At 34.5% G+C, this 11,720-nt stretch overlaps 1 protein-coding gene across 1 annotated transcript in view; it reads right to left on the bottom strand.

Moving 5' to 3' along the window:
- The window catches only part of LOC109830549 (3-isopropylmalate dehydratase large subunit, chloroplastic), a 26,390-nt gene that overhangs the window by 9,610 nt on the left and 5,060 nt on the right, over nucleotides 1–11,720 (bottom strand). The window contains exons 2-3 of the mRNA XM_020397834.1: nucleotides 9,576–9,579; nucleotides 7,899–7,903 (exon numbers count right to left, since the gene is read on the bottom strand). The gene's annotated coding sequence lies outside the window, so the exon portion shown is untranslated. The remainder of the gene's footprint in view (nucleotides 1–7,898; nucleotides 7,904–9,575; nucleotides 9,580–11,720) is intronic.

Raw genomic sequence — 11,720 nt, 5'->3', positions numbered from 1 at the left:
CGGCGGCCTTCGGATATTTGAGAGGTATAGAGAGGGAGATCGATCGAGTTACTGAGGTCAACAGCCGCCCTTTTTTTTAGGATGTTCACTAGAATTATAATATAATATAATATCGGGCAAACGCAATGTATGGTCGTCCTCTAAGAGCATCTCCAACAGCTTCCCTATCTTCTTGAAATACTCAAATTTGGAGAATATAGAGCTTTTTTTTTGTCCAACAGATTCCCCATCTCATTCCCCAAAATAGGGAAGGAGGAGAAAAAATAGGGAGCCTTCCCCAAATCTGCAGCATTCTCCAAATTTTTTGGGGATAGCTTTATTATTATAATAAATGCGATTTTTCAAAATGAGGAAGCTGTTGGAGTTGGAGCAAAAATAATTTGGAGAATATGACTTTTGTTTCTCCATTTTGGAGAAATTTTTGGGGAAGCTGTTGGGGATGCTCTAAGTATGACCTGTCGACGAGGATGAAATTTGACTACTTGTAGCAAAATTGCCCTACACTACTGGTATGACTAGGAATACGGTTGGACGTGATCCTGCCCAGCTTACAGTGAGCCAGGCCCGATCTGGCTCATGATATACTCGGGTCACGAGCTTGGCTTGGACATAGTCCCAAACCTAAGGTTAAAGAAGTAGGCTCGGCGCACACCCAAGTCGGCCAGTCTCGACCCATGATATTTTAAAAAAAAAAATAGCCTAACACAAAATTAACTCATCTTTAAAATAAAAAAATAAAAACCTAGTGCTTCGCTTTGTCGGGTTGAGCAGTTAACGGCTACTCTTTTTACTTAGGTTATTTGGGAAACTTCTTCAAAGTTTTGTATGGGAAATTTTCCATAATCGCCCTCATTTTGTATGTTTCTTGCAAGATGCAATACTTTTTTAGTGTTTGAATGAATAATATTTTAGGAAAAATTGATAGGTAACCCATTTTACTTAATATGACAAGCAAAAGATAGCCTAGTGACAAAGTCGATGAACCTCATCATTCATACATATTTAAGTTTATTTTGTGAAATGAGATGTAACTCGTGTCTTTTTTTTTAGAAATAGGAAATTGAATCTTTTTCACAATAATTGACATACTTGCACATACAAAGACATGTGAAAGTAAGATTAATTTTTCATCTGAACAAACCTTTCTCTTAAATGTTAGTTTTGTTGTAAAGACTCAATGTTTGTAAACTTAGTCGTACGTATCAATGTAGGAAATATGATTTAGCGAGAAAATAGAGACAAATAATCTCAACACAAATTTTGAGTTACATTTTTATGCCTTACATGATAATATTTTAAATTTTCAAATAAAGTAATAAAGATATTATAATTTAGTAGAGTAAATATGAAAAAAGTTCACAGTTAGTGGCATCCAATGAGTAATCATATGACATGTTTATGTTTAAAGAGAAAAATGTTCATGCAATAGCTATTTCACATAGATGGTTTTACGGGTGTAAGATATACAACTATATGTTATGTTTCCATCATCATATGACATTTTATACAACTTTTTACAAGTTATAATTAAAAGTTCAATGCTCATGAATAAATATTTTGTTAGTAAGCCCTTTTAAAATGTATTAACGATTAATGCTTCTACTACAACAATGAGATGACATTTATTTTCAAACAAAGATATAATTTAATAAATATTAAGACAAGTGAAGATAGAAAAGAAAAAACTGAAAAGGAAAAAATTGCAGGTCGTGGGATGACTCATGATCCAACCACGTTGGGTCGAAGGGGTCGGACCCAACCTAGACCCATGTGGGCCGTGGGCCGGGCTGGGTCTAGACCCAGACCCGGGGTTAGAGAAGTAGGACAAACCCATTCTGACCTAGCTGTACCTGGGCCCGGCCTAGCCCGGCTTAAGCTCGGTGGGGCCGATTTGCGGTGTCACGCCCCAAAACTGTAGCGGAAATTCATAATATGCGGGGTGCGCGACAGCAGCGACCCGTGCACAAGACAATTCTTATGCACGGATCAAGTCTGATACTTCATATCACATAGGTTATCACAAAATATTCATAAGCCTGCTCATGATAGAAGTCAGAGCAACTATATATATAATCGGTACTTACAGCCCACAATGCTCACCGTTATAAACATTTTTACAAAACAAAACAAATTTTGCTGAAGGTAACATCAAAAAGAAGAGGCTCTCCATATAACGCCTCTTAGCCAAAAGCTCAAACCAAAAGTTCGGCTAGTATGAAGCTACGCCGGATCTGAAAAAAAATTAGAAACAACGGGATGAGCTAACGCTCAGTGAGAACATTTCCCACTAGAGTTTCTAGATAACTAACAAAATAGTAATAAGAATAAGTCTCAGAAATAATAAATTATAAATTTTGCATCAGAAGTTCAAAGATAGCAAAATACGATTACAAATATCATAATATTGTCGACTTCAAGAAAGATTGCAACAATTGTATTTTTTTCTTATGTGCAACTGAATATATAGTGACGTTTCATGGAATCAAACCCTTTTTGAATCAAGGTAAGCATTAAGAAAGAAAAGAACTACTAATTTGTACAAAACCAGAGAATTATTGGTTTCTCAATTTCACAGTCAATTATCAAAATCTTAGTTCTCGATGAGTTATTTATTAAAATAAAAGTCACCCCATAGGTCATACTTAGGCTACGAATTATAGCTCAGTAGCAAGGGAATGCGTAAATCGCATCATATAATAGATAAATTCCGGGAATCGAATGCACCTAACACTGTCATAGGTTACTGGTCAAATATAGAGGGGCCAGAACAAATTTCAGAAGGGCCAATACAGAAGGGCCAGAACAAATTTCAGAAGGACCAATACAGAAGGGCCAAGGCCAATACAGAGGGACCAAATAAAGGTGCATTCACCATATGTCAGGCAGAAACAATCCATAGTGGATTATTTGAGGGTTTGAAAATATTGAGATCATATGTCAAATGAGTAATACTTTGCAAATCAGAATTTACAAATATTTTCAAATGAAGTTAACAAGGTAAAGCTCCTCATTTCAGTTAAAATAGTTCACGGATTTGTACTTTTTCTTTTATTCGATACTAAGTCATGGAAAATCTTTGAATCCGTTAAACTGTTGAGTTACATTCCAAATACTTCATCAAAACTTTCAGATAAAACAATGCCCATAATTATTTAAAAATTGCATGAGAGCCAAATTCATTTTTCATAATCTACATAAAAATCAAATTCGCTTTTCATATATTGTACGAGGCTAACATCGTATTATAGGATAGACCACAGCAAAAATAGGTCAAATCTTTATATGCATGAAAATGATATATTATTTATTTTTCGATCACAAGATAAATCAAATATAATACTCATGCAATTTCATATTATAAAATACTATTTATTTTTCGATCACAAGATAAATCAAATATAATACTCATGCAATTTCATATTATAAAATACTAGTGAGAAATGAACTCCACAAGATAAATCAAATATAATACTCATGCAATTTCATATTATAAAATACTAGTGAGAAATGAACTCACATCTAGTGGACACGATTTCCCTAAAATATTACTCCCCTGAATATCAACCAGATCCTATAATATAAGATATAAGACTAATTATTAACTCAAGACAAATATATATATTATAGGTAAATCAATTCATAATCTAGAGCCTAATAAATTCAGATATAATCAATAATAATTAAATTCTATAGTACATATGAGCTTATTGTTAACTTTAGCAATTTATCAAAGTTTTATAACTCTCATATACTAGCTTCTGGACTTCCTAATAATTTATGATAAGATAGGGGGTTATAGGGAATTAATCAAGCCCATGGTTATCTTTTATTCTTCAAATTGGACTTGTTTGCAAATAGAGTAATTAATAGGGTCTATATATAATTATTCTGTTCATATATGATCCTAGATTTTTCTGTTAGTGTTTATTTACAATCCTTGTGGCTTTTAGGGACTTAGAATGAATTATCCTCCACCCAAGAGGGTTTTATAGGCAAAGTTAAAATAACTTAGGGGTTTTGATAAATTTTCCTCCCCTTATTTGTCTAAACCTGCTCATCTTCCTTCTCTGTTCTTCTTCGTTTCTTTTTTTTCTTCTTCTTTTCTCTCTTCACGGTCTTTATCTAGTTCTCAGAGGGTTTGGTTGAGGATGAGAGGATATTATCCAAAAAAAATTCCTTGTTTTTTTCCTTTCTGTGGTTTCCTTTAATTTCTGTTTTATTCCTCCATTAAGGAGGTGCCGACCAATTTGTCGAATAGATTTTTTAGCCACTAAACACTAACGTGGCAGATAATCAAGAGTTAGGGGTGAAATCCCAATAAAATCCTTAATTAGTTCTATAATCTGTAATTAAAAAAATTCTCCATTAATTAAGTTTTAAGTCACTAATTATTTAGGCTACTACACTCTTCCCTCCTAATAAAAAATTTCGTCCTTGAAACTTAACATACCTATATCTCGAAAGAGCTCTGGGTATCTCTCTCGCATAGAATCTTCCGTCTCCCAAGTAGCTTCTCTTTCAGAGTGATTCTTCAACTGAACTTTCATATATTTGATTATTCGGTGTCTAAGTACTTGTTCTTTATAATCCACAATATGTTCTGGTCTTTCCTCATAGGTCAAATCTGGCTTGAGCTCTACTGGAGACAACTTAATGATCTCATTTGGATCTCGGATGAACTTCCGAAGCGTCAATATGTGAAATATATCATGTACTCCAGACAGGGATGGTGGTAAGACTAATCTGTACACTACTGGACCAACGCGTTCCAGAATTTCAAAAGGACCAATAAATCTCGGGCTTAACTTCCCTTGGATTCCAAATCTTTTCACTCCTCGGGTAGGCGAAACCTTCAAGAAAACATGATCGCCCACCTGAAATTCTAATTCTCATCTTCTTTGGTCAGCATAACTCTTTTGACGACTTTGTACCGTGTGAAGACATTCTCGAACTAATTGAATTTTATCAATTGCTTGTTGTACCAATTCTGGTCCAAGAATTTCTCTCTCTCCAACATCATCCTAATGAACATGAGATCTACACTTTCTTCCATAAAGAAGTTCATACGGTGCCATTTGAATGCTAGCTTGGTATCTATTATTGTATGCAAACTCGGCCAAAGGCAAATAATCTTCCCATGAACCTTTTATTTTAAGAACATAATATCTCAACATATCTTTTAGTTTTTGAATTGTCCGTTCTGATTGGCCATCTGTCTGTGGATGGTAAGCTAAGCTGAAATTTAGTTTAGTCTGCAGAGCTCTATGCACACTTTTCCAGTATTCTGATGTGAACCGAGGATCTCGGTCAGAAACTATTGATATTGGTACACTATGCAATCTCACTATCTCATTAATGTATATTTTAGTCAGTTTTTCTAATGAGAATTTCATATTTATAGGTAAAAAGTATGCCGACTTTGTCAATCGGTCCACAATTACACATATTGCATCATTCTTTCTCAAAGATTTTGAAAGGACAGTAACGAAATCTTGTTAGACCCTAGAGGGGGGTGATTAGGGTATTATGCTAATCTAATCCTATTAAATGCCAATTAAAATTAATTAATAAGTTATCCTAGTAAGTATGAAATACAACAAGAATATAAGCTAGGATAAGCAATATGAACAATGAGATATATCCTATATGATAGAAATATATGCAAGGATATATAAACAATAAGATATATCCTAACAAAGAGATATAGACAATATATGTGCAATGATATAAAACTAACACAAGGGTAAACAATATGAACTAGATAGTGGATCATATAAATAATGAGCTAATGACAATGGCGACAAGAAATATAAACACAAGTATAAATAAACGCCAAAGCACACTCAAACACAAGATATGATCACGGAGTACGGACCTTCCGTCCTACGTCTGTACTCCCCACTCCCGGGGAGAAATCTACTATCACAACCGGGTTTTCTACGTTCACCCGAATAACGTTTACACCTCACAGTGTCGGTTTTCAACGCTCACCGAACAACGTCACTCCTCACAATCGGTTTTCTAGTTCACCGAAAACTTCACAACACACTCGATTTTCTAGCTCACCGAAAACCTTACAATCTCACAATGTAACAAATATAAATTTGTTCTCTACAATAGATGAGAACTCAATTAAGCACAACTCATTTATTACAATCTCTCACAACCCTAATATACTATGTATGCAAATATAATAAGCTCATGTGGGTGTGTGTAACAATGAGATTCAATAAAAAACTTAACTTAATAAGAACTAGCAATAAGATTGATATGAAATACAATAGTAGAAATGCTAGGAAATAGAGTTAAGGAAACTTCTCTATAAACACAAAGAGAGGATGAAAGGATATTGAAGATGAATTCCTCAACAGATGATGCAAACTTCTCTTTGTAACAGCAAACCCCAAAAACAAACTAAACAAACTCAAACTCGTTTAAAACTTGTTAAAACATTCTCTTGGGTTGTTGAGAACTGAGATCAATAGGGTATTTATAGCCTCCAAGAACCTCAGTCAAAAACCCCAAACAAAATGACAAAAACAACCCCAGCAACGGTAACAAAAATAGCCGTTGGAAACAGAACTGACAGAGCGGCGGTCGACCAAACAAATTCGCGGTCGACCGCGATGCAGATCCCAAACTGAGAATCGAGCAGGAACTTCGTCGGTCGACCGGTGCGGTCGACCGAAGGAAATATCGAGCTCTCGGTCGACCGGTACGGTCGACCGACAAACTCTCTGCTACCCAGAAACAAATGAACATTTGAGCGGTCGACCGGTGCGGTCGACCGAAAACTGATATTACAGAAAAACAGGTTTTAGAGCTGATTTTTGAGACTTTGAAAAATTGTCAAAAATAACAAATAAAGTCCAAAAATAATGAAAATTTGGGAAATGTATATAAACATGTAAATGAGCATGTTACAAAAAGAATTTTCCAAATTGCATTTCTCATTTGTGAAAAATCATCATTTAGCAAAATAGTCCAAAACACAAAAATGTAAACATGTGAATTTTGACATTTAGGCTAAACCATGTTTTGAGACTTTGCACAATAATTATATAAACTTAATAAAATATGTATATGATTATTGTTAAGTCCAAAAACTAAGAATACAGAATTTTCATAAAATTGCATATTCTATGCAATGTTTTCAAAAACACAATAGTAAATATGAAATATGTGATTTCATATTTATAAACATGAAAACCCAAAACATATGTATGTATATATATGAAACCATATATATGCATAGAAACCAAAAATTATGTATATATATATAACTATATATATACGAAGAAACCAATAAATGTGTGTGTATAGATAATTGAGCTTAGAGTACTTAACACACATAATATAAATCCTAAACTAAATTACCCAAGCTAGATCTTGATCTTCATTGTAGCTCAACTTGGTACACATGCGGATGAAGCTTGAACTTGATCTTTAACTTTGAATTGTATGTTGCTTCACTCCACAATTTCGCCAACCTCCATTTGATATCGTCGTTGAAGCACTATTCCATCCATCCTCCAACTACGTTGTTTGTCTATAATAAATAAGAAAATACAAATACTAGACAAACAACATTAGTGGTAAATTGTTTGTTAAACACCATCAAAACAAGAAGGCCAATAAATCCATGGTGATCTTTTCCCATTTCCACATTGGTATATCCAAGTTATGGACTAATCTAGCTAGTCTTTGGTGCTCAACCTTTACTTGCTGGCAAGTGAAACATTCTGCAATATATGTGGTAATTTCCTTCTTCATATTATTCCACCAATATATTTCTTTCAGTTCTTTATACATTTTTGTTGATCCAGGATGCATAGTATACAGAGAGTGATGTGCCTCCTTTAGAATTTTTTTCTTTATCTCTAGTATGTTAGGCACACGAACTCTAGTTCCAAACCTCAATGATCCATTTTTATGTATCTTAAATTCTCTTGGAGTACCTTCTTCCACATCTTTCTTTATCCTTAATAGTTGAGGATCATTCTGCTGGTTTGCTTTAATTTCATCTAGCAAAGAATGTTGTATTATCATATTTGCTAATTTAACTCTAATTTGGTGGACTCTAATTTTAATTCCAGTATGATACAAGTCCTCTAATATTTTTCTTTGAGAAGTAATTAGACAAGCTAGATTGTATGAATTCTTGCGGCTTAAGGCATCAGCAACAACATTTGTCTTGCCAGGGTGATAATTGATGGTCATATCATAATCTTTCAGAAGTTCCAACCATCTTCTTTATCATAAATTCAACTCCTTTTGGATAAATATATATTTCAAACTCTTATGGTTAGTATATATTTCACAACGTACTCCATATAAATAATATCTTCAAATCTTGAGAGCAAACACTACTATCGCTAACTCAATATCATGAGTGGGGTAGTTTTGTTCATAAGGCTTTAATTGCCTTGAAGCATATGCTATAACTTTTCTATTTTGCATAAGTACACATCCCAATCATCTTCTAGTGTCATCACTATAGATAACAAAGCATGTGTCTCCATTGGGTAATACAAGTATTGGAGCAGATACTAATCGACTTTTTAACTCTTGAAAACTTTTCTCATATTCTTTTGACCAAATAAATTTAACTCCCTTCTGAGTAAGACGAGTTAGATGTGAAGCAATACGGGAGAATCCTTTCACAAATTTTCTATAGTAGCCAGTCATACCAAGAAAACTACAGATCTCCGTTACAGTAGTTAGTATGTCCCATTTAACAATAGCTTTTACTTTTTCAGGGTCCACAGAAATCCCATCCTTAGAGATGACATGCCCAAGAAATGCTACCTTCTCCAACCAGAATTTATATTTTTTAAGTTTCGCATACAGTTGTTCTCTCTTTAATGTGTGCAACACCTGTCTCAAGTGTTCTTCATGTTCTTTATTATTCTTTGAATATATCATAATATCGTCAATAAATACCACAACAAACCGATCCAAGAAAGGTTTAAATACTTTGTTCATAAAATCCATAAATGCTACAGGTGCATTTGTGAGCCCGAATGGTAAAACTAAAAATTCATAATGACCATAGCGGGTTCGAAATGCAGTTTTTAGCACATCTTCTGGCTTGATTTTTAATTGATAGTAACCAGAACGGAGATCAATTTTGGAAAATACTTGAGCTCCTTGTAGCTGATCAAATAGATCATCAATTCTCGGTAATGGATACTTGTTTCGAATAGTTACTTTATTCAACTCCCGAAAGTCAATACACAATCTCATACTTCCATCTTTCTTCTTCACAAATAACACTGGTGCACCCAGGGTGACACACTCGGCCGAATGAAGTCTTTATCTAAAAGTTCTTGCAGTTGTATCTTGAGTTCTCTCAATTCAGCAAATGTCATTCGATAAGGAGATTTAGAAATGGGATTCGTACCAGGTACTAGGTCAATTAAAAATTCAATCTCCCTATCTGATTGGTATTTCTTCCAAGCTTGGTTTTCCATCATCAACCATCTCAACTGAAGCCAAATAACCCATACATCAACTCCTCAACACTCGATGTGCTTTAAGGGCTGAGATGATTTTTAAGGGTTCTTGAGACTTACCGCCCTCAAAACAAAATTTGGGTTGGCTAGGAAATTTGAATACTACTTTCTTTTTTCGACATAAAATAGAAGCATGATTTAAGGATAACCAATCCATCCCTAATATGATATCGAAATCATGCATTTCTAGCATCATTGAGTTCATTGTCGAGAATATAAATTTTACCCCTACAACCTTGATTTGATACTAATATGCTACCCCTAGGTGTACTAACAAGTAATTTTTATTGTAGGGTATCATAAGGTAATTTGTTTCTCTTAACAAACTGTGCAGCAATAAAGGAATGTGATGCACTAGAATCAAATAGTACTCGAGCATGAACTGACATAAAAGTTAGTGTACCTGTCACCACATCTTTGTTTGCTTCGGCTTCGTTCTCAGTCAGAGAATAAACTCGGGCCTTGGCTTGAGGATGCTTGTTCCCACCACTAGACTGGCCAGTCTGGAAAGTATTCCTAGATGGTTGCTGTAGGGGGCAATTTACTATTTTATGATCCTTCTGACCACATCTCAAACAAGCTCTAGTATTTCTCTAACAGTTTTTCGTTTCATGCTCAGGTTTATGACAAACATCACATCTCAAAGTTTTCTGGTTAGGAAATTGCTACTCTCTGCGTCCAAAATTCTGCTTTTTGTTTCTCTAATTTTTATTTTTTCCATCGCGATTATCTTGCCAGAACCGCTTCTTTGGGTAGGAGCTGCTTGTCTCATTCTTTAGTTTTGTATTAATTTTATTTTTCTTAATTAACAAGGCCTTCTTTAATACTTCTTCATATGTAGGGAGTTCAAATGCACTGATCGCCTTCCGAATGTCCGATCAAAACCCTTCTTCGAAGCGACGTGCTCTATCCTCCTCCTTACCCAACAAGTGAGTGGCAATTTTTTCTAAATAAGTAAACTCTTCTTCATATTCAGCTACTGTCTTATCACATTGCTTCAATTTTCAAAACTCTTGTTCTTTTTGTTTGCGAACAGTTGAAGGAAAATACTTTTCATACTTTTTTTTAAAAATTCCTCCCATGATATCTTATATGCATTCTCACCCAAGGTCCTGACCTGCATGTGCCACCACCCGTAAGCATGGTCTTTTAACATGTATACTGCATAGTCAACCTTCTCCTCTTCAAGGCATCTCATGTAGGTGAAGACCGTCTCCATTTCTGTGATCCAATGCTTAGCAATCATAGGATCAGTTGTTCCCTTAAAACTGGGTGGAGATAGTTTCTTGAATTCTCCAATGCCACTTCTTAATTTTGAGTGCTCCTCATTTTGACCATTCATCCAATTACGATCAATTTGATCTTGTTGCATGGTGACTACATATGTCACCGCTTGCAGCAGATCCATCAATGCATTGTTGTCTACTGAGTTTCCTGAGGTGGATGCACACGTAATTCTAGATCTCATCATTTTACCTATTGTCTGATTTAGATCCTTATCTCCGTTAGAAAGGGTTTGCTCATTACCTGAAGTCATATCTTCATATAAATAATAAAATATTTCAGTCAACTATTATACAAGAAAATTTTCTAAGTCAGTCACATATATGCAATTTAAGTAATTAGAAACTCAGTCATTGCCCAACATAATACCACAATTCAGTATTTACAAACCAAAAGTATATATTATTATTATTATTATTATTTTATTTTTTTATTTAACTTTTTAGTTCATACACATATCTGAGTATATGGGTTTACATATATATACATATTTTCTACCAAAACTTTTTAGTTCATACACATATCTGAGTATATGGGTTTACATATATATACATATTTTCTACCAAAATGTCCTACATATACCAAAAGAGTGACTACGAAAACCCATATACTGATATTACAAAATTGTCCTAATAGTTATACTCTATTTCCTTGAAGAAGAGGAGCAGCTGGAGCTAAACTCCTCGGTCAGCTCAGTCTCTTCTGTGTCCTGGCTATGGTCGGAGTCTGACATGAGGTCAGGATCAATACCAGAAGTCTCATCCTTCCAGATCGAGGTCTGTATCAATCTCTAGCACTGGTACAAATGGTGGCATCTACTCCTTTATACAAAAAGGAGGATCAGAGAATTATTGTTCATCAAACAGTAAATTGAACAGTAGAGTATAACTGTAGCATATACACGAATTTCAATACCCATTT

This window comes from Asparagus officinalis, chromosome 2, assembly GCF_001876935.1.
Source record: "Asparagus officinalis chromosome 2, Aspof.V1, whole genome shotgun sequence".
NCBI classification, from domain to species: domain Eukaryota; kingdom Viridiplantae; phylum Streptophyta; class Magnoliopsida; order Asparagales; family Asparagaceae; genus Asparagus; species Asparagus officinalis.
Note: the sequence above shows the minus strand (reverse complement) of the source record. Positions and strands in the feature narration are given on the sequence as shown.